The 18,756-nt window shown below is 37.2% G+C and overlaps 17 non-coding genes across 17 annotated transcripts; all 17 read left to right on the forward strand.

The window, feature by feature from the left end:
- Nucleotides 1–319: 319 nt before the first annotated feature.
- TRNAK-UUU (transfer RNA lysine (anticodon UUU)) lies at nucleotides 320–392 on the forward strand. The gene has a single exon. It is a non-coding gene; the product is annotated as a tRNA-Lys (tRNA).
- Nucleotides 393–718: 326 nt separating this feature from the next.
- Nucleotides 719–809, forward strand: TRNAR-UCU (transfer RNA arginine (anticodon UCU)). The gene is given in 2 exon segments: nucleotides 719–755; nucleotides 774–809. It is a non-coding gene; the product is annotated as a tRNA-Arg (tRNA).
- A 1,517-nt stretch (nucleotides 810–2,326) lies between these two features.
- On the forward strand, nucleotides 2,327–2,399 carry TRNAK-UUU (transfer RNA lysine (anticodon UUU)). The gene has a single exon. It is a non-coding gene; the product is annotated as a tRNA-Lys (tRNA).
- Nucleotides 2,400–4,333: 1,934 nt separating this feature from the next.
- Nucleotides 4,334–4,406, forward strand: TRNAK-UUU (transfer RNA lysine (anticodon UUU)). Its single transcript has one exon. It is a non-coding gene; the product is annotated as a tRNA-Lys (tRNA).
- A 327-nt stretch (nucleotides 4,407–4,733) lies between these two features.
- Nucleotides 4,734–4,824, forward strand: TRNAR-UCU (transfer RNA arginine (anticodon UCU)). Its single transcript is given in 2 exon segments — nucleotides 4,734–4,770; nucleotides 4,789–4,824. It is a non-coding gene; the product is annotated as a tRNA-Arg (tRNA).
- Nucleotides 4,825–6,343: 1,519 nt separating this feature from the next.
- Nucleotides 6,344–6,416, forward strand: TRNAK-UUU (transfer RNA lysine (anticodon UUU)). The gene has a single exon. It is a non-coding gene; the product is annotated as a tRNA-Lys (tRNA).
- Nucleotides 6,417–6,742: 326 nt separating this feature from the next.
- On the forward strand, nucleotides 6,743–6,833 carry TRNAR-UCU (transfer RNA arginine (anticodon UCU)). Its single transcript is given in 2 exon segments — nucleotides 6,743–6,779; nucleotides 6,798–6,833. It is a non-coding gene; the product is annotated as a tRNA-Arg (tRNA).
- Nucleotides 6,834–8,351: 1,518 nt separating this feature from the next.
- On the forward strand, nucleotides 8,352–8,424 carry TRNAK-UUU (transfer RNA lysine (anticodon UUU)). The gene has a single exon. It is a non-coding gene; the product is annotated as a tRNA-Lys (tRNA).
- Nucleotides 8,425–8,751: 327 nt separating this feature from the next.
- Nucleotides 8,752–8,842, forward strand: TRNAR-UCU (transfer RNA arginine (anticodon UCU)). The gene is given in 2 exon segments: nucleotides 8,752–8,788; nucleotides 8,807–8,842. It is a non-coding gene; the product is annotated as a tRNA-Arg (tRNA).
- Nucleotides 8,843–10,760: 1,918 nt separating this feature from the next.
- Nucleotides 10,761–10,851, forward strand: TRNAR-UCU (transfer RNA arginine (anticodon UCU)). The gene is given in 2 exon segments: nucleotides 10,761–10,797; nucleotides 10,816–10,851. It is a non-coding gene; the product is annotated as a tRNA-Arg (tRNA).
- A 1,518-nt stretch (nucleotides 10,852–12,369) lies between these two features.
- Nucleotides 12,370–12,442, forward strand: TRNAK-UUU (transfer RNA lysine (anticodon UUU)). The gene has a single exon. It is a non-coding gene; the product is annotated as a tRNA-Lys (tRNA).
- Nucleotides 12,443–12,769: 327 nt separating this feature from the next.
- Nucleotides 12,770–12,860, forward strand: TRNAR-UCU (transfer RNA arginine (anticodon UCU)). Its single transcript is given in 2 exon segments — nucleotides 12,770–12,806; nucleotides 12,825–12,860. It is a non-coding gene; the product is annotated as a tRNA-Arg (tRNA).
- A 1,519-nt stretch (nucleotides 12,861–14,379) lies between these two features.
- TRNAK-UUU (transfer RNA lysine (anticodon UUU)) lies at nucleotides 14,380–14,452 on the forward strand. The gene has a single exon. It is a non-coding gene; the product is annotated as a tRNA-Lys (tRNA).
- Nucleotides 14,453–14,778: 326 nt separating this feature from the next.
- Nucleotides 14,779–14,869, forward strand: TRNAR-UCU (transfer RNA arginine (anticodon UCU)). Its single transcript is given in 2 exon segments — nucleotides 14,779–14,815; nucleotides 14,834–14,869. It is a non-coding gene; the product is annotated as a tRNA-Arg (tRNA).
- Nucleotides 14,870–16,388: 1,519 nt separating this feature from the next.
- On the forward strand, nucleotides 16,389–16,461 carry TRNAK-UUU (transfer RNA lysine (anticodon UUU)). The gene has a single exon. It is a non-coding gene; the product is annotated as a tRNA-Lys (tRNA).
- Nucleotides 16,462–16,788: 327 nt separating this feature from the next.
- On the forward strand, nucleotides 16,789–16,879 carry TRNAR-UCU (transfer RNA arginine (anticodon UCU)). Its single transcript is given in 2 exon segments — nucleotides 16,789–16,825; nucleotides 16,844–16,879. It is a non-coding gene; the product is annotated as a tRNA-Arg (tRNA).
- Nucleotides 16,880–18,397: 1,518 nt separating this feature from the next.
- On the forward strand, nucleotides 18,398–18,470 carry TRNAK-UUU (transfer RNA lysine (anticodon UUU)). Its single transcript has one exon. It is a non-coding gene; the product is annotated as a tRNA-Lys (tRNA).
- Nucleotides 18,471–18,756: the final 286 nt, after the last annotated feature.

Genomic DNA, 18,756 nt, shown 5'->3' on the forward strand with positions numbered 1-18,756 from the left:
ATTTCAGGATTTAAAATGGATTACGTGTGCTGCTGAAATTTCAAATGCTTAACACCTTCAATGCTACAGGAGATTTTCCTCCTGTGCTGAATGATCTGTAAATCCATTGTTCATGACGAGCTCAGCTCGTCATAAGCACACGACAAGTGTACTGCACGACGAGCTGAGCTCGTCATGAGCATGGAAGGGGTTAAAACATCAATTTGTTATTAAACTCTACAAATTTGATTGCTAATGTATGTAACCATATTAATACACAGAGTGTAGGTCAGTGTACGTCCACATTTGTTTAGCTGATTTTAAGACAGAGTATAGCAGAGCCTGGATAGCTCAGTCGGTAGAGCATCAGACTTTTAATCTGAGGAACCAGGGTTCAAGTCCCTGTTCAGGCGGGTGCTTCCTTTAAAGAAAAATTACTCTAATTGGATGCTCTTTTTGTGTTCCCCTGCATGACGAATAAGATATTCCATTACTAAAATTGCAAAAACGTCTTTCATGGAGTTGTGAAATGCACATCTGCCTCATATATCATGTGCCATTTGACTAAACTTAAGTCGTACGTAGATTTACCTAAGGTATCATGTAACTTGAGACGGTGAATATAATTTCCCAATTCAATATTCAAAATAAATCCATGGTTATAGTATCAAATGAACTTTATAAAGCTGATCAACATTATTTCATTTCAGAATATCTCTGCACCTCCTCAGAGCGTATTGGCTCTGTGGCGCAATGGATAGCGCATTGGACTTCTAGGTGAATGTAAAAAAGATATTCAAAGGTTGTGGGTTCGAATCCCACCAGAGTCAGTTTTATCCCTATTTATTTCATAACTGTTTAAAAGAGTAATAAACAGTGCATGCATGCTTCTGCTTCACCAAAAAGGGCAGTGAAAGGAAGTCTATTTTAAATAGATACTATTCAAGTTACGCAATCTTTGCAGAAGAGGAAATTGGCAGCTGTACTTATGAAAATGTAATTTACTCAGAAGTAAGATTTTGGGCCCTTCCTTAATTTTACAATGTCAATAAAAACATATGAATTCTAAGTCAGCAAAAAAAATGAGATAGTAGCAATTTCAGGACTTACAATAAGGTTAAATTTACTGAAGAGATTTCAAATGCTTGAAGTACCAATTCATTATTATATTCCGCATATTCAGTACTTAATACCGGCAACCATCTTAAGAAACGTAGTGATAGTTGGGACACTTCCAAATGTTGATAAGGTCATTTTGTGGAGCGACCTCTCCGAGCCTGGATAGCTCAGTCGGGAGAGCATCAGACTTTTAATCTGAGGGCCCAGGGTTCAAGTCCCTGTTCAGGCGGCTTGGTTAAAGAAAAGGTATGTCAATTGCATACTCTTTTCAGGATCCAATGAATGGGGAGTCCTATTAGAGATGTTTCAAAAAAGTCTTAATCAAGTCATTACATACCCATCTGTCTTCTACATTCTTTGACAAGGGTTAAGAAGACTTACCCAAACTGTATCATGTAGTTTGTTGATTATCTTTTACCCAATTCAATGTTCAAAATGTAAGGTAGTGTCCGATTAACTTGATAAAGTTGGTCAACAGCTGATAGGTCATCTTTTTATTTGTGAATCTCTGATCACCGTGTTGAATCAGGTCGGATCTCTAGTGCAATGGATAGCGGCTTGGAGTCCTAGACGAATGTAGCAAAAGCATTCAAAGGCTTTGTGTTCAAACACCAGCTGGGTCAATTTTATCCCTCCTCTTATTTTATAACTAATTGAAACAGTAACAAGCAATGCCTGCGTCTGCATCACCAGAAACATTTACCAAAATGGCAGTGAAAGAAAGTCTACTTAAACAGAGACTGTTTGCTTTGAAAACATTGCATAATCTATGCCCAAGAGGAAATTCCCAAAAAACTGCTGAAAATGTATGTAATTTAGTAGGTAGTAATAGTATTTGGCACTTTATTGATTTCACAATGTCATTTTAGACACATGATTTCTAAGTCAGCCGAAAATGAGATAGTCCAAATTTCAGGATTTAAAATGGATTACGTGTGCTGCTGAAATTTCAAATGCTTAACACCTTCAATGCTACAGGAGATTTTCCTCCTGTGCTGAATGATCTGTAAATCCATTGTTCATGACGAGCTCAGCTCGTCATAAGCACAGGACAAGTGTACTGCACGACGAGCTGAGCTCGTCATGAGCATGGAAGGGGTTAAAACATCAATTTGTTATTAAACTCTACAAATTTGATTGCTAATATATGTAACCATATTAATACACAGAGTGTAGGTCAGTGTACGTCCACATTTGTTTAGCTGATTTTAAGACAGAGTATAGCAGAGCCTGGATAGCTCAGTCGGTAGAGCATCAGACTTTTAATCTGAGGAACCAGGGTTCAAGTCCCTGTTCAGGCGGGTGCTTCCTTTAAAGAAAAATTACTCTAATTGGATGCTATTTTGTGTTCCCCTGCATGACGAATAAGATATTCCATTACTAAAATTGCAAAAACGTCTTTCATGGAGTTGTGAAATGCACATCTGCCTCATATATCATGTGCCATTTGACTAAACTTAAGTCGTACGTAGATTTACCTAAGGTATCATGTAACTTGAGACGGTGAATATAATTTCCCAATTCAATATTCAAAATAAATCCATGGTTATAGTATCAAATGAACTTTATAAAGCTGATCAACATTATTTCATTTCAGAATATCTCTGCACCTCATCAGAGCGTATTGGCTCTGTGGCGCAATGGATAGCGCATTGGACTTCTAGGTGAATGAAAAAAAGATATTCAAAGGTTGTGGGTTCGAATCCCACCAGCGTCAGTTTTATCCCTATTTATTTCATAACTGTTTAAAAGAGTAATAAACAGTGCATGCATGCTTCTGCTTCACCAAAAAGGGCAGTGAAAGGAAGTCTATTTTAAATAGATACTATTCAAGTTACGCAATCTTTGCAGAAGAGGAAATTGGCAGCTGTACTTATGAAAATGTAATTTACTCAGAAGTAAGATTTTGGGCCCTTCCTTAATTTTACAATGTCAATAAAAACATATGAATTCTAAGTCAGCAAAAAAAATGAGATAGTAGCAATTTCAGGACTTACAATAAGGTTAAATTTACTGAAGAGATTTCAAATGCTTGAAGTACCAATTCATTATTATATTCCGCGTATTCAGTACTTAATACCGGCAACCATCTTAACAAACGTAGTGATAGTTGGGACACTTCCAAATGTTGATAAGGTCATTTTGTGGAGCGATCTGTCCGAGCCTGGGTAGCTCAGTCGGGAGAGCATCAGACTTTTAATCTGAGGGCCCAGGGTTCTAGTCCCTGTTCAGGCGGCTTGGTTAAAGAAAAGGTATATCAATTGCATACTCTTTTCAGGATCCAATGAATGGGGAGTCCTATTAGAGATGTTTCAAAAAAGTCTTAATCAAGTCATTACATACCCATCTGTCTTCTACATTCTTTGACAAGGGTTAAGAAGACTTACCCAAACTGTATCATGTAGTTTATTGATTATCTTTTACCCAGTTCAATGTTCAAAATGTAAGGTAGTGTCCGATTAACTTGATAAAGTTGGTCAACAGCTGATAGGTCATCTTTTTATTTGTGAATCTCTGATCACCGTGTTGAATCAGGTCGGATCTCTAGTGCAATGGATAGCGGCTTGGAGTCCTAGACGAATGTAGCAAAAGCATTCAAAGGCTTTGTGTTCAAACACCAGCTGGGTCAATTTTATCCCTCCTCTTATTTTATAACTAATTGAAACAGTAACAAGCAATGCCTGCGTCTGCATCACCAGAAACATTTACCAAAATGGCAGTGAAAGAAAGTCTACTTAAACAGAGACTGTTTGCTTTGAAAACATTGCATAATCTATGCCCAAGAGGAAATTCCCAAAGATACTGCTGAAAATGTATGTAATTTAGTAGGTAGTAATAGTATTTGGCACTTTATTGATTTCACAATGTCATTTTAGACACATGATTTCTAAGTCAGCCGAAAATGAGATAGTCCAAATTTCAGGATTTAAAATGGATTACGTGTGCTGCTGAAATTTCAAATGCTTAACACCTTCAATGCTACAGGAGATTTTCCTCCTGTGCTGAATGATCTGTAAATCCATTGTTCATGACGAGCTCAGCTCGTCATAAGCACACGACAAGTGTACTGCACGACGAGCTGAGCTCGTCATGAGCATGGAAGGGGTTAAAACATCAATTTGTTATTAAACTCTACAAATTTGATTGCTAATATATGTAACCATATTAATACACAGAGTGTAGGTCAGTGTACGTCCACATTTGTTTAGCTGATTTTAAGACAGAGTATAGCAAAGCCTGGATAGCTCAGTCGGTAGAGCATCAGACTTTTAATCTGAGGGTCCAGGGTTCAAGTCCCTGTTCAGGCGGGTGCTTCCTTTAAAGAAAAATTACTCTAATTGGATGCTCTTTTTGTGTTCCCCTGCATGACGAATAAGATATTCCATTACTAAAATTGCAAAAACGTCTTTCATGGAGTTGTGAAATGCACATCTGCCTCATATATCATGTGCCATTTGACTAAACTTAAGTCGTACGTAGATTTACCTAAGGTATCATGTAACTTGAGACGGTGAATATAATTTCCCCAATTCAATATTCAAAATAAATCCATGGTTATAGTATCAAATGAACTTTATAAAGCTGATCAACATTATTTCATTTCAGAATATCTCTGCACCTCCTCAGAGCGTATTGGCTCTGTGGCGCAATGGATAGCGCATTGGACTTCTAGGTGAATGTAAAAAAGATATTCAAAGGTTGTGGGTTCGAATCCCACCAGAGTCAGTTTTATCCCTATTTATTTCATAACTGTTTAAAAGAGTAATAAACAGTGCATGCATGCTTCTGCTTCACCAAAAAGGGCAGTGAAAGGAAGTCTATTTTAAATAGATACTATTCAAGTTACGCAATCTTTGCAGAAGAGGAAATTGGCAGCTGTACTTATGAAAATGTAATTTACTCAGAAGTAAGATTTTGGGCCCTTCCTTAATTTTACAATGTCAATAAAAACATATGAATTCTAAGTCAGCAAAAAAAATGAGATAGTAGCAATTTCAGGACTTACAATAAGGTTAAATTTACTGAAGAGATTTCAAATGCTTGAAGTACCAATTCATTATTATATTCCGCATATTCAGTACTTAATACCGGCAACCATCTTAAGAAACGTAGTGATAGTTGGGACACTTCCAAATGTTGATAAGGTCATTTTGTGGAGCGACCTCTCCGAGCCTGGATAGCTCAGTCGGGAGAGCATCAGACTTTTAATCTGAGGGCCCAGGGTTCAAGTCCCTGTTCAGGCGGCTTGGTTAAAGAAAAGGTATGTCAATTGCATACTCTTTTCAGGATCCAATGAATGGGGAGTCCTATTAGAGATGTTTCAAAAAAGTCTTAATCAAGTCATTACATACCCATCTGTCTTCTACATTCTTTGACAAGGGTTAAGAAGACTTACCCAAACTGTATCATGTAGTTTGACATGTTGATTATCTTTTACCCAATTCAATGTTCAAAATGTAAGGTAGTGTCCGATTAACTTGATAAAGTTGGTCAACAGCTGATAGGTCATCTTTTTATTTGTGAATCTCTGATCACCGTGTTGAATCAGGTCGGATCTCTAGTGCAATGGATAGCGGCTTGGAGTCCTAGACGAATGTAGCAAAAGCATTCAAAGGCTTTGTGTTCAAACACCAGCTGGGTCAATTTTATCCCTCCTCTTATTTTATAACTAATTGAAACAGTAACAAGCAATGCCTGCGTCTGCATCACCAGAAACATTTACCAACATGGCAGTGAAAGAAAGTCTACTTAAACAGAGACTGTTTGCTTTGAAAACATTGCATAATCTATGCCCAAGAGGAAATTCCCAAAGATACTGCTGATAATGTAATTTAGTAGGTAGTAATAGTATTTGGCACTTTATTGATTTCACAATGTCATTTTAGACACATGATTTCTAAGTCAGCCGAAAATGAGATAGTCCAAATTTCAGGATTTAAAATGGATTACGTGTGCTGCTGAAATTTCAAATGCTTAACACCTTCAATGCTACAGGAGATTTTCCTCCTGTGCTGAATGATCTGTAAATCCATTGTTCATGACGAGCTCAGCTCGTCATAAGCACACGACAAGTGTACTGCACGACGAGCTGAGCTCGTCATGAGCATGGAAGGGGTTAAAACATCAATTTGTTATTAAACTCTACAAATTTGATTGCTAATGTATGTAACCATATTAATACACAGAGTGTAGGTCAGTGTACGTCCACATTTGTTTAGCTGATTTTAAGACAGAGTATAGCAGAGCCTGGATAGCTCAGTCGGTAGAGCATCAGACTTTTAATCTGAGGAACCAGGGTTCAAGTCCCTGTTCAGGCGGGTGTTTCCTTTAAAGAAAAATTACTCTAATTGGATGCTCTTTTTGTGTTCCCCTGCATGACGAATAAGATATTCCATTACTAAAATTGCAAAAACGTCTTTCATGGAGTTGTGAAATGCACATCTGCCTCATATATCATGTGCCATTTGACTAAACTTAAGTCGTACGTAGATTTACCTAAGGTATCATGTAACTTGAGACGGTGAATATAATTTCCCAATTCAATATTCAAAATAAATCCATGGTTATAGTATCAAATGAACTTTATAAAGCTGATCAACATTATTTCATTTCAGAAAATCTCTGCACCTCATCAGAGCGTATTGGCTCTGTGGCGCAATGGATAGCGCATTGGACTTCTAGGTGAATGAAAAAAAGATATTCAAAGGTTGTGGGTTCGAATCCCACCAGAGTCAGTTTTATCCCTATTTATTTCATAACTGTTTAAAAGAGTAATAAACAGTGCATGCATGCTTCTGCTTCACCAAAAAGGGCAGTGAAAGGAAGTCTATTTTAAATAGATACTATTCAAGTTACGCAATCTTTGCAGAAGAGGAAATTGGCAGCTGTACTTATGAAAATGTAATTTACTCAGAAGTAAGATTTTGGGCCCTTCCTTAATTTTACAATGTCAATAAAAACATATGACTTCTAAGTCAGCAAAAAAAATGAGATAGTAGCAATTTCAGGACTTACAATAAGGTTAAATTTACTGAAGAGATTTCAAATGCTTGAAGTACCAATTCATTATTATATTCCGCGTATTCAGTACTTAATACCGGCAACCATCTTAAGAAACGTAGTGATAGTTGGGACACTTCCAAATGTTGATAAGGTCATTTTGTGGAGCGACCTGTCCGAGCCTGGATAGCTCAGTCGGGAGAGCATCAGACTTTTAATCTGAGGGCCCAGGGTTCTAGTCCCTGTTCAGGCGGCTTAGTTAAAGAAAAGGTATATCAATTGCATACTCTTTTCAGGATCCAATGAATGGGGAGTCCTATTAGAGATGTTTCAAAAAAGTCTTAATCAAGTCATTACATACCCATCTGTCTTCTACATTCTTTGACAAGGGTTAAGAAGACTTACCCAAACTGTATCATGTAGTTTGTTGATTATCTTTTACCCAATTCAATGTTCAAAATGTAAGGTAGTGTCCGATTAACTTGATAAAGTTGGTCAACAGCTGATAGGTCATCTTTTTATTTGTGAATCTCTGATCACCGTGTTGAATCAGGTCGGATCTCTAGTGCAATGGATAGCGGCTTGGAGTCCTAGACGAATGTAGCAAAAGCATTCAAAGGCTTTGTGTTCAAACACCAGCTGGGTCAATTTTATCCCTCCTCTTATTTTATAACTAATTGAAACAGTAACAAGCAATGCCTGCGTCTGCATCACCAGAAACATTTACCAAAATGGCAGTGAAAGAAAGTCTACTTAAACAGAGACTGTTTGCTTTGAAAACATTGCATAATCTATGCCCAAGAGGAAATTCCCAAAGAAACTGCTGAAAATGTATGTAATTTAGTAGGTAGTAATAGTATTTGGCACTTTATTGATTTCACAAGGTCATTTTAGACACATGATTTCTAAGTCAGCCGAAAATGAGATAGTACAAATTTAAGGATTTAAAATGGATTACGTGTGCTGCTGAAATTTCAAATGCTTAACACCTTCAATGCTACAGGAGATTTTCCTCCTGTGCTGAATGATCTGTAAATCCATTGTTCATGACGAGCTCAGCTCGTCATAAGCACACGACAAGTGTACTGCACGACGAGCTGAGCTCGTCATGAGCATGGAAGGGGTTAAAACATCAATTTGTTATTAAACTCTACAAATTTGATTGCTAATATATGTAACCATATTAATACACAGAGTGTAGGTCAGTGTACGTCCACATTTGTTTAGCTGATTTTAAGACAGAGTATAGCAGAGCCTGGATAGCTCAGTCGGTAGAGCATCAGACTTTTAATCTGAGGGTCCAGGGTTCAAGTCCCTGTTCAGGCGGTTGCTTCCTTTAAAGAAAAATTACTCTAATTGGATGCTCTTTTTGTGTTCCCCTGCATGACGAATAAGATATTCCATTACTAAAATTGCAAAAACGTCTTTCATGGAGTTGTGAAATGCACATCTGCCTCATATATCATGTGCCATTTGACTAAACTTAAGTCGTACGTAGACTTACCTAAGGTATCATGTAACTTGAGACGGTGAATATAATTTCCCCAATTCAATATTCCAAATAAATCCATGGTTATAGTATCAAATGAACTTTATAAAGCTGATCAACATTATTTCATTTCAGAATATCTCTGCACCTCATCAGAGTGTATTGGCTCTGTGGCGCAATGGATAGCGCATTGGACTTCTAGGTGAATGTAAAAAAGATATTCAAAGGTTGTGGGTTCGAATCCCACCAGAGTCAGTTTTATCCCTATTTATTTCATAACTGTTTAAAAGAGTAATAAACAGTGCATGCATGCTTCTGCTTCACCAAAAAGGGCAGTGAAAGGAAGTCTATTTTAAATAGATACTATTCAAATTACGCAATCTTTGCAGAAGAGGAAATTGGCAGCTGTACTTATGAAAATGTAATTTACTCAGAAGTAAGATTTTGGGCCCTTCCTTAATTTTACAATGTCAATAAAAACATATGACTTCTAAGTCAGCAAAAAAAATGAGATAGTAGCAATTTCAGGACTTACAATAGGGTTAAATTTACTGAAGAGATTTCAAATGCTTGAAGTACCAATTCATTATTATATTCCGCGTATTCAGTACTTAATACCGGCAACCATCTTAAGAAACGTAGTGATAGTTGGGACACTTCCAAATGTTGATAAGGTCATTTTGTGGAGCGACCTCTCCGAGCCTGGATAGCTCAGTCGGGAGAGCATCAGACTTTTAATCTGAGGGCCCAGGGTTCAAGTCCCTGTTCAGGCGATTTGGTTAAAGAAAAGGTATATCAATTGCATACTCTTTTCAGGATCCAATGAATGGGGAGTCCTATTAGAGATGTTTCAAAAAAGTCTTAATCAAGTCATTACATACCCATCTGTCTTCTACATTCTTTGACAAGGGTTAAGAAGACTTACCCAAACTGTATCATGTAGTTTGACATGTTGATTATCTTTTACCCAATTCAATGTTCAAAATGTAAGGTAGTGTCCGATTAACTTGATAAAGTTGGTCAACAGCTGATAGGTCATCTTTTTATTTGTGAATCTCTGATCACCGTGTTGAATCAGGTCGGATCTCTAGTGCAATGGATAGCGGCTTGGAGTCCTAGACGAATGTAGCAAAAGCATTCAAAGGCTTTGTGTTCAAACACCAGCTGGGTCAATTTTATCCCTCCTCTTATTTTATAACTAATTGAAACAGTAACAAGCAATGCCTGCGTCTGCATCACCAGAAACATTTACCAACATGGCAGTGAAAGAAAGTCTACTTAAACAGAGACTGTTTGCTTTGAAAACATTGCATAATCTATGCCCAAGAGGAAATTCCCAAAGATACTGCTGATAATGTAATTTAGTAGGTAGTAATAGTATTTGGCACTTTATTGATTTCACAATGTCATTTTAGACACATGATTTCTAAGTCAGCCGAAAATGAGATAGTCCAAATTTCAGGATTTAAAATGGATTACGTGTGCTGCTGAAATTTCAAATGCTTAACACCTTCAATGCTACAGGAGATTTTCCTCCTGTGCTGAATGATCTGTAAATCCATTGTTCATGACGAGCTCAGCTCGTCATAAGCACACGACAAGTGTACTGCACGACGAGCTGAGCTCGTCATGAGCATGGAAGGGGTTAAAACATCAATTTGTTATTAAACTCTACAAATTTGATTGCTAATGTATGTAACCATATTAATACACAGAGTGTAGGTCAGTGTACGTCCACATTTGTTTAGCTGATTTTAAGACAGAGTATAGCAGAGCCTGGATAGCTCAGTCGGTAGAGCATCAGACTTTTAATCTGAGGAACCAGGGTTCAAGTCCCTGTTCAGGTGGGTGCTTCCTTTAAAGAAAAATTACTCTAATTGGATGCTCTTTTTGTGTTCCCCTGCATGACGAATAAGATATTCCATTACTAAAATTGCAAAAACGTCTTTCATGGAGTTGTGAAATGCACATCTGCCTCATATATCATGTGCCATTTGACTAAACTTAAGTCGTACGTAGATTTACCTAAGGTATCATGTAACTTGAGACGGTGAATATAATTTCCCAATTCAATATTCAAAATAAATCCATGGTTATAGTATCAAATGAACTTTATAAAGCTGATCAACATTATTTCATTTCAGAAAATCTCTGCACCTCATCAGAGCGTATTGGCTCTGTGGCGCAATGGATAGCGCATTGGACTTCTAGGTGAATGAAAAAAAGATATTCAAAGGTTGTGGGTTCGAATCCCACCAGAGTCAGTTTTATCCCTATTTATTTCATAACTGTTTAAAAGAGTAATAAACAGTGCATGCATGCTTCTGCTTCACCAAAAAGGGCAGTGAAAGGAAGTCTATTTTAAATAGATACTATTCAAGTTACGCAATCTTTGCAGAAGAGGAAATTGGCAGCTGTACTTATGAAAATGTAATTTACTCAGAAGTAAGATTTTGGGCCCTTCCTTAATTTTACAATGTCAATAAAAACATATGACTTCTAAGTCAGCAAAAAAAATGAGATAGTAGCAATTTCAGGACTTACAATAAGGTTAAATTTACTGAAGAGATTTCAAATGCTTGAAGTACCAATTCATTATTATATTCCGCGTATTCAGTACTTAATACCGGCAACCATCTTAAGAAACGTAGTGATAGTTGGGACACTTCCAAATGTTGATAAGGTCATTTTGTGGAGCGACCTGTCCGAGCCTGGATAGCTCAGTCGGGAGAGCATCAGACTTTTAATCTGAGGGCCCAGGGTTCTAGTCCCTGTTCAGGCGGCTTGGTTAAAGAAAAGGTATATCAATTGCATACTCTTTTCAGGATCCAATGAATGGGGAGTCCTATTAGAGATGTTTCAAAAAAGTCTTAATCAAGTCATTACATACCCATCTGTCTTCTACATTCTTTGACAAGGGTTAAGAAGACTTACCCAAACTGTATCATGTAGTTTGTTGATTATCTTTTACCCAGTTCAATGTTCAAAATGTAAGGTAGTGTCCGATTAACTTGATAAAGTTGGTCAACAGCTGATAGGTCATCTTTTTATTTGTGAATCTCTGATCACCGTGTTGAATCAGGTCGGATCTCTAGTGCAATGGATAGCGGCTTGGAGTCCTAGACGAATGTAGCAAAAGCATTCAAAGGCTTTGTGTTCAAACACCAGCTGGGTCAATTTTATCCCTCCTCTTATTTTATAACTAATTGAAACAGTAACAAGCAATGCCTGCGTCTGCATCACCAGAAACATTTACCAAAATGGCAGTGAAAGAAAGTCTACTTAAACAGAGACTGTATGCTTTGAAAACATTGCATAATCTATGCCCAAGAGGAAATTCCCAAAGAAACTGCTGAAAATGTATGTAATTTAGTAGGTAGTAATAGTATTTGGCACTTTATTGATTTCACAATGTCATTTTAGACACATGATTTCTAAGTCAGCCGAAAATGAGATAGTACAAATTTAAGGATTTAAAATGGATTACGTGTGCTGCTGAAATTTCAAATGCTTAACACCTTCAATGCTACAGGAGATTTTCCTCCTGTGCTGAATGATCTGTAAATCCATTGTTCATGACGAGCTCAGCTCGTCATAAGCACACGACAAGTGTACTGCACGACGAGCTGAGCTCGTCATGAGCATGGAAGGGGTTAAAACATCAATTTGTTATTAAACTCTACAAATTTGATTGCTAATATATGTAACCATATTAATACACAGAGTGTAGGTCAGTGTACGTCCACATTTGTTTAGCTGATTTTAAGACAGAGTATAGCAGAGCCTGGATAGCTCAGTCGGTAGAGCATCAGACTTTTAATCTGAGGGTCCAGGGTTCAAGTCCCTGTTCAGGCGGTTGCTTCCTTTAAAGAAAAATTACTCTAATTGGATGCTCTTTTTGTGTTCCCCTGCATGACGAATAAGATATTCCATTACTAAAATTGCAAAAACGTCTTTCATGGAGTTGTGAAATGCACATCTGCCTCATATATCATGTGCCATTTGACTAAACTTAAGTCGTACGTAGACTTACCTAAGGTATCATGTAACTTGAGACGGTGAATATAATTTCCCCAATTCAATATTCCAAATAAATCCATGGTTATAGTATCAAATGAACTTTATAAAGCTGATCAACATTATTTCATTTCAGAATATCTCTGCACCTCATCAGAGTGTATTGGCTCTGTGGCGCAATGGATAGCGCATTGGACTTCTAGGTGAATGTAAAAAAGATATTCAAAGGTTGTGGGTTCGAATCCCACCAGAGTCAGTTTTATCCCTATTTATTTCATAACTGTTTAAAAGAGTAATAAACAGTGCATGCATGCTTCTGCTTCACCAAAAAGGGCAGTGAAAGGAAGTCTATTTTAAATAGATACTATTCAAATTACGCAATCTTTGCAGAAGAGGAAATTGGCAGCTGTACTTATGAAAATGTAATTTACTCAGAAGTAAGATTTTGGGCCCTTCCTTAATTTTACAATGTCAATAAAAACATATGACTTCTAAGTCAGCAAAAAAAATGAGATAGTAGCAATTTCAGGACTTACAATAGGGTTAAATTTACTGAAGAGATTTCAAATGCTTGAAGTACCAATTCATTATTATATTCCGCGTATTCAGTACTTAATACCGGCAACCATCTTAAGAAACGTAGTGATAGTTGGGACACTTCCAAATGTTGATAAGGTCATTTTGTGGAGCGACCTCTCCGAGCCTGGATAGCTCAGTCGGGAGAGCATCAGACTTTTAATCTGAGGGCCCAGGGTTCAAGTCCCTGTTCAGGCGGTTTGGTTAAAGAAAAGGTATATCAATTGCATACTCTTTTCAGGATCCAATGAATGGGGAGTCCTATTAGAGATGTTTCAAAAAAGTCTTAATCAAGTCATTACATACCCATCTGTCTTCTACATTCTTTGACAAGGGTTAAGAAGACTTACCCAAACTGTATCATGTAGTTTGACATGTTGATTATCTTTTACCCAATTCAATGTTCAAAATGTAAGGTAGTGTCCGATTAACTTGATAAAGTTGGTCAACAGCTGATAGGTCATCTTTTTATTTGTGAATCTCTGATCACCGTGTTGAATCAGGTCGGATCTCTAGTGCAATGGATAGCGGCTTGGAGTCCTAGACGAATGTAGCAAAAGCATTCAAAGGCTTTGTGTTCAAACACCAGCTGGGTCAATTTTATCCCTCCTCTTATTTTATAACTAATTGAAACAGTAACAAGCAATGCCTGCGTCTGCATCACCAGAAACATTTACCAACATGGCAGTGAAAGAAAGTCTACTTAAACAGAGACTGTTTGCTTTGAAAACATTGCATAATCTATGCCCAAGAGGAAATTCCCAAAGATACTGCTGATAATGTAATTTAGTAGGTAGTAATAGTATTTGGCACTTTATTGATTTCACAATGTCATTTTAGACACATGATTTCTAAGTCAGCCGAAAATGAGATAGTCCAAATTTCAGGATTTAAAATGGATTACGTGTGCTGCTGAAATTTCAAATGCTTAACACCTTCAATGCTACAGGAGATTTTCCTCCTGTGCTGAATGATCTGTAAATCCATTGTTCATGACGAGCTCAGCTCGTCATAAGCACACGACAAGTGTACTGCACGACGAGCTGAGCTCGTCATGAGCATGGAAGGGGTTAAAACATCAATTTGTTATTAAACTCTACAAATTTGATTGCTAATGTATGTAACCATATTAATACACAGAGTGTAGGTCAGTGTACGTCCACATTTGTTTAGCTGATTTTAAGACAGAGTATAGCAGAGCCTGGATAGCTCAGTTGGTAGAGCATCAGACTTTTAATCTGAGGAACCAGGGTTCAAGTCCCTGTTCAGGCGGGTGCTTCCTTTAAAGAAAAATTACTCTAATTGGATGCTCTTTTTGTGTTCCCCTGCATGACGAATAAGATATTCCATTACTAAAATTGCAAAAACGTCTTTCATGGAGTTGTGAAATGCACATCTGCCTCATATATCATGTGCCATTTGACTAAACTTAAGTCGTACGTAGATTTACCTAAGGTATCATGTAACTTGAGACGGTGAATATAATTTCCCAATTCAATATTCAAAATAAATCCATGGTTATAGTATCAAATGAACTTTATAAAGCTGATCAACATTATTTCATTTCAGAATATCTCTGCACCTCATCAGAGCGTATTGGCTCTGTGGCGCAATGGATAGCGCATTGGACTTCTAGGTGAATGAAAAAAAGATATTCAAAGGTTGTGGGTTCGAATCCCACCAGAGTCAGTTTTATCCCTATTTATTTCATAACTGTTTAAAAGAGTAATAAACAGTGCATGCATGCTTCTGCTTCACCAAAAAGGGCAGTGAAAGGAAGTCTATTTTAAATAGATACTATTCAAGTTACGCAATTTTTGCAGAAGAGGAAATTGGCAGCTGTACTTATGAAAATGTAATTTACTCAGAAGTAAGATTTTGGGCCCTTCCTTAATTTTACAATGTCAATAAAAACATATGAATTCTAAGTCAGCAAAAAAAATGAGATAGTAGCAATTTCAGGACTTACAATAAGGTTAAATTTACTGAAGAGATTTCAAATGCTTGAAGTACCAATTCATTATTATATTCCGCGTATTCAGTACTTAATACCGGCAACCATCTTAAGAAACGTAGTGATAGTTGGGACACTTCCAAATGTTGATAAGGTCATTTTGTGGAGCGACCTGTCCAAGCCTGGATAGCTCAGTCGGGAGAGCATCAGACTTTTAATCTGAGGGCCCAGGGTTCTAGTCCCTGTTCAGGCGGCTTGGTTAAAGAAAAGGTATATCAATTGCATACTCTTTTCAGGATCCAATGAATGGGGAGTCCTATTAGAGATGTTTCAAAAAAGTCTTAATCAAGTCATTACATACCCATCTGTCTTCTACATTCTTTGACAAGGGTTAAGAAGACTTACCCAAACTGTATCATGTAGTTTGTTGATTATCTTTTACCCAATTCAATGTTCAAAATGTAAGGTAGTGTCCGATTAACTTGATAAAGTTGGTCAACAGCTGATAGGTCATCTTTTTATTTGTGAATCTCTGATCACCGTGTTGAATCAGGTCGGATCTCTAGTGCAATGGATAGCGGCTTGGAGTCCTAGACGAATGTAGCAAAAGCATTCAAAGGCTTTGTGTTCAAACACCAGCTGGGTCAATTTTATCCCTCCTCTTATTTTATAACTAATTGAAACAGTAACAAGCAATGCCTGCGTCTGCATCACCAGAAACATTTACCAAAATGGCAGTGAAAGAAAGTCTACTTAAACAGAGACTGTTTGCTTTGAAAACATTGCATAATCTATGCCCAAGAGGAAATTCCCTTAAGAAACTGCTGAAAATGTATGTAATTTAGTAGGTAGTAATAGTATTTGGCACTTTATTGATTTCACAAGGTCATTTTAGACACATGATTTCTAAGTCAGCCGAAAATGAGATAGTCCAAATTTCAGGATTTAAAATGGATTACGTGTGCTGCTGAAATTTCAAATGCTTAACAGCTTCAATGCTACAGGAGATTTTCCTCCTGTGCTGAATGATCTGTAAATCCATTGTTCATGACGAGCTCAGCTCGTCATAAGCACACGACAAGTGTACTGCACGACGAGCTGAGCTCGTCATGAGCATGGAAGGGGTTAAAACATCAATTTGTTATTAAACTCTACAAATTTGATTGCTAATATATGTAACCATATTAATACACAGAGTGTAGGTCAGTGTACGTCCACATTTGTTTAGCTGATTTTAAGACAGAGTATAGCAGAGCCTGGATAGCTCAGTCGGTAGAGCATCAGACTTTTAATCTGAGGGTCCAGGGTTCAAGTCCCTGTTCAGGCGGTTGCTTCCTTTAAAGAAAAATTACTCTAATTGGATGCTCTTTTTGTGTTCCCCTGCATGACGAATAAGATATTCCATTACTAAAATTGCAAAAACGTCTTTCATGGAGTTGTGAAATGCACATCTGCCTCATATATCATGTGCCATTTGACTAAACTTAAGTCGTACGTAGACTTACCTAAGGTATCATGTAACTTGAGACGGTGAATATAATTTCCCCAATTCAATATTCCAAATAAATCCATGGTTATAGTATCAAATGAACTTTATAAAGCTGATCAACATTATTTCATTTCAGAATATCTCTGCACCTCATCAGAGTGTATTGGCTCTGTGGCGCAATGGATAGCGCATTGGACTTCTAGGTGAATGTAAAAAAGATATTCAAAGGTTGTGGGTTCGAATCCCACCAGAGTCAGTTTTATCCCTATTTATTTCATAACTGTTTAAAAGAGTAATAAACAGTGCATGCATGCTTCTGCTTCACCAAAAAGGGCAGTGAAACGAAGTCTATTTTAAATAGATACTATTCAAGTTACGCAATCTTTGCAGAAGAGGAAATTGGCAGCTGTACTTATGAAAATGTAATTTACTCAGAAGTAAGATTTTGGGCCCTTCCTTAATTTTACAATGTCAATAAAAACATATGAATTCTAAGTCAGCAAAAAAAATGAGATAGTAGCAATTTCAGGACTTACAATAAGGTTAAATTTACTGAAGAGATTTCAAATGCTTGAAGTACCAATTCATTATTATATTCCGCGTATTCAGTACTTAATACCGGCAACCATCTTAAGAAACGTAGTGATAGTTGGGACACTTCCAAATGTTGATAAGGTCATTTTGTGGAGCGACCTGTCCGAGCCTGGATAGCTCAGTCGGGAGAGCATCAGACTTTTAATCTGAGGGCCCAGGGTTCTAGTCCCTGTTCAGGCGGCTTGGTTAAAGAAAAGGTATATCAATTGCATACTCTTTTCAGGATCCAATGAATGGGGAGTCCTATTAGAGATGTTTCAAAAAAGTCTTAATCAAGTCATTACATACCCATCTGTCTTCTACATTCTTTGACAAGGGTTAAGAAGACTTACCCAAACTGTATCATGTAGTTTGTTGATTATCTTTTACCCAATTCAATGTTCAAAATGTAAGGTAGTGTCCGATTAACTTGATAAAGTTGGTCAACAGCTGATAGGTCATCTTTTTATTTGTGAATCTCTGATCACCGTGTTGAATCAGGTCGGATCTCTAGTGCAATGGATAGCGGCTTGGAGTCCTAGACGAATGTAGCAAAAGCATTCAAAGGCTTTGTGTTCAAACACCAGCTGGGTCAATTTTATCCCTCCTCTTATTTTATAACTAATTGAAACAGTAACAAGCAATGCCTGCGTCTGCATCACCAGAAACATTTACCAAAATGGCAGTGAAAGAAAGTCTACTTAAACAGAGACTGTTTGCTTTGAAAACATTGCATAATCTATGCCCAAGAGGAAATTCCCAAAGAAACTGCTGAAAATGTATGTAATTTAGTAGGTAGTAATAGTATTTGGCACTTTATTGATTTCACAAGGTCATTTTAGACACATGATTTCTAAGTCAGCCGAAAATGAGATAGTACAAATTTCAGGATTTAAAATGGATTACGTGTGCTGCTGAAATTTCAAATGCTTAACACCTTCAATGCTACAGGAGATTTTCCTCCTGTGCTGAATGATCTGTAAATCCATTGTTCATGACGAGCTCAGCTCGTCATAAGCACACGACAAGTGTACTGCACGACGAGCTGAGCTCGTCATGAGCATGGAAGGGGTTAAAACATCAATTTGTTATTAAACTCTACAAATTTGATTGCTAATGTATGTAACCATATTAATACACAGAGTGTAGGTCAGTGTACGTCCACATTTGTTTAGCTGATTTTAAGACAGAGTATAGCAGAGCCTGGATAGCTCAGTCGGTAGAGCATCAGACTTTTAATCTGAGGAACCAGGGTTCAAGTCCCTGTTCAGGCGGGTGCTTCCTTTAAAGAAAAATTACTCTAATTGGATGCTCTTTTTGTGTTCCCCTGCATGACGAATAAGATATTCCATTACTAAAATTGCAAAAACGTCTTTCATGGAGTTGTGAAATGCACATCTGCCTCATATATCATGTGCCATTTGACTAAACTTAAGTCGTACGTAGATTTACCTAAGGTATCATGTAACTTGAGACGGTGAATATAATTTCCCAATTCAATATTCAAAATAAATCCATGGTTATAGTATCAAATGAACTTTATAAAGCTGATCAACATTA

Source organism: Lissotriton helveticus, chromosome 1_1 (assembly GCF_964261635.1).
Source record: "Lissotriton helveticus chromosome 1_1, aLisHel1.1, whole genome shotgun sequence".
Lineage (NCBI taxonomy): Eukaryota > Metazoa > Chordata > Amphibia > Caudata > Salamandridae > Lissotriton > Lissotriton helveticus.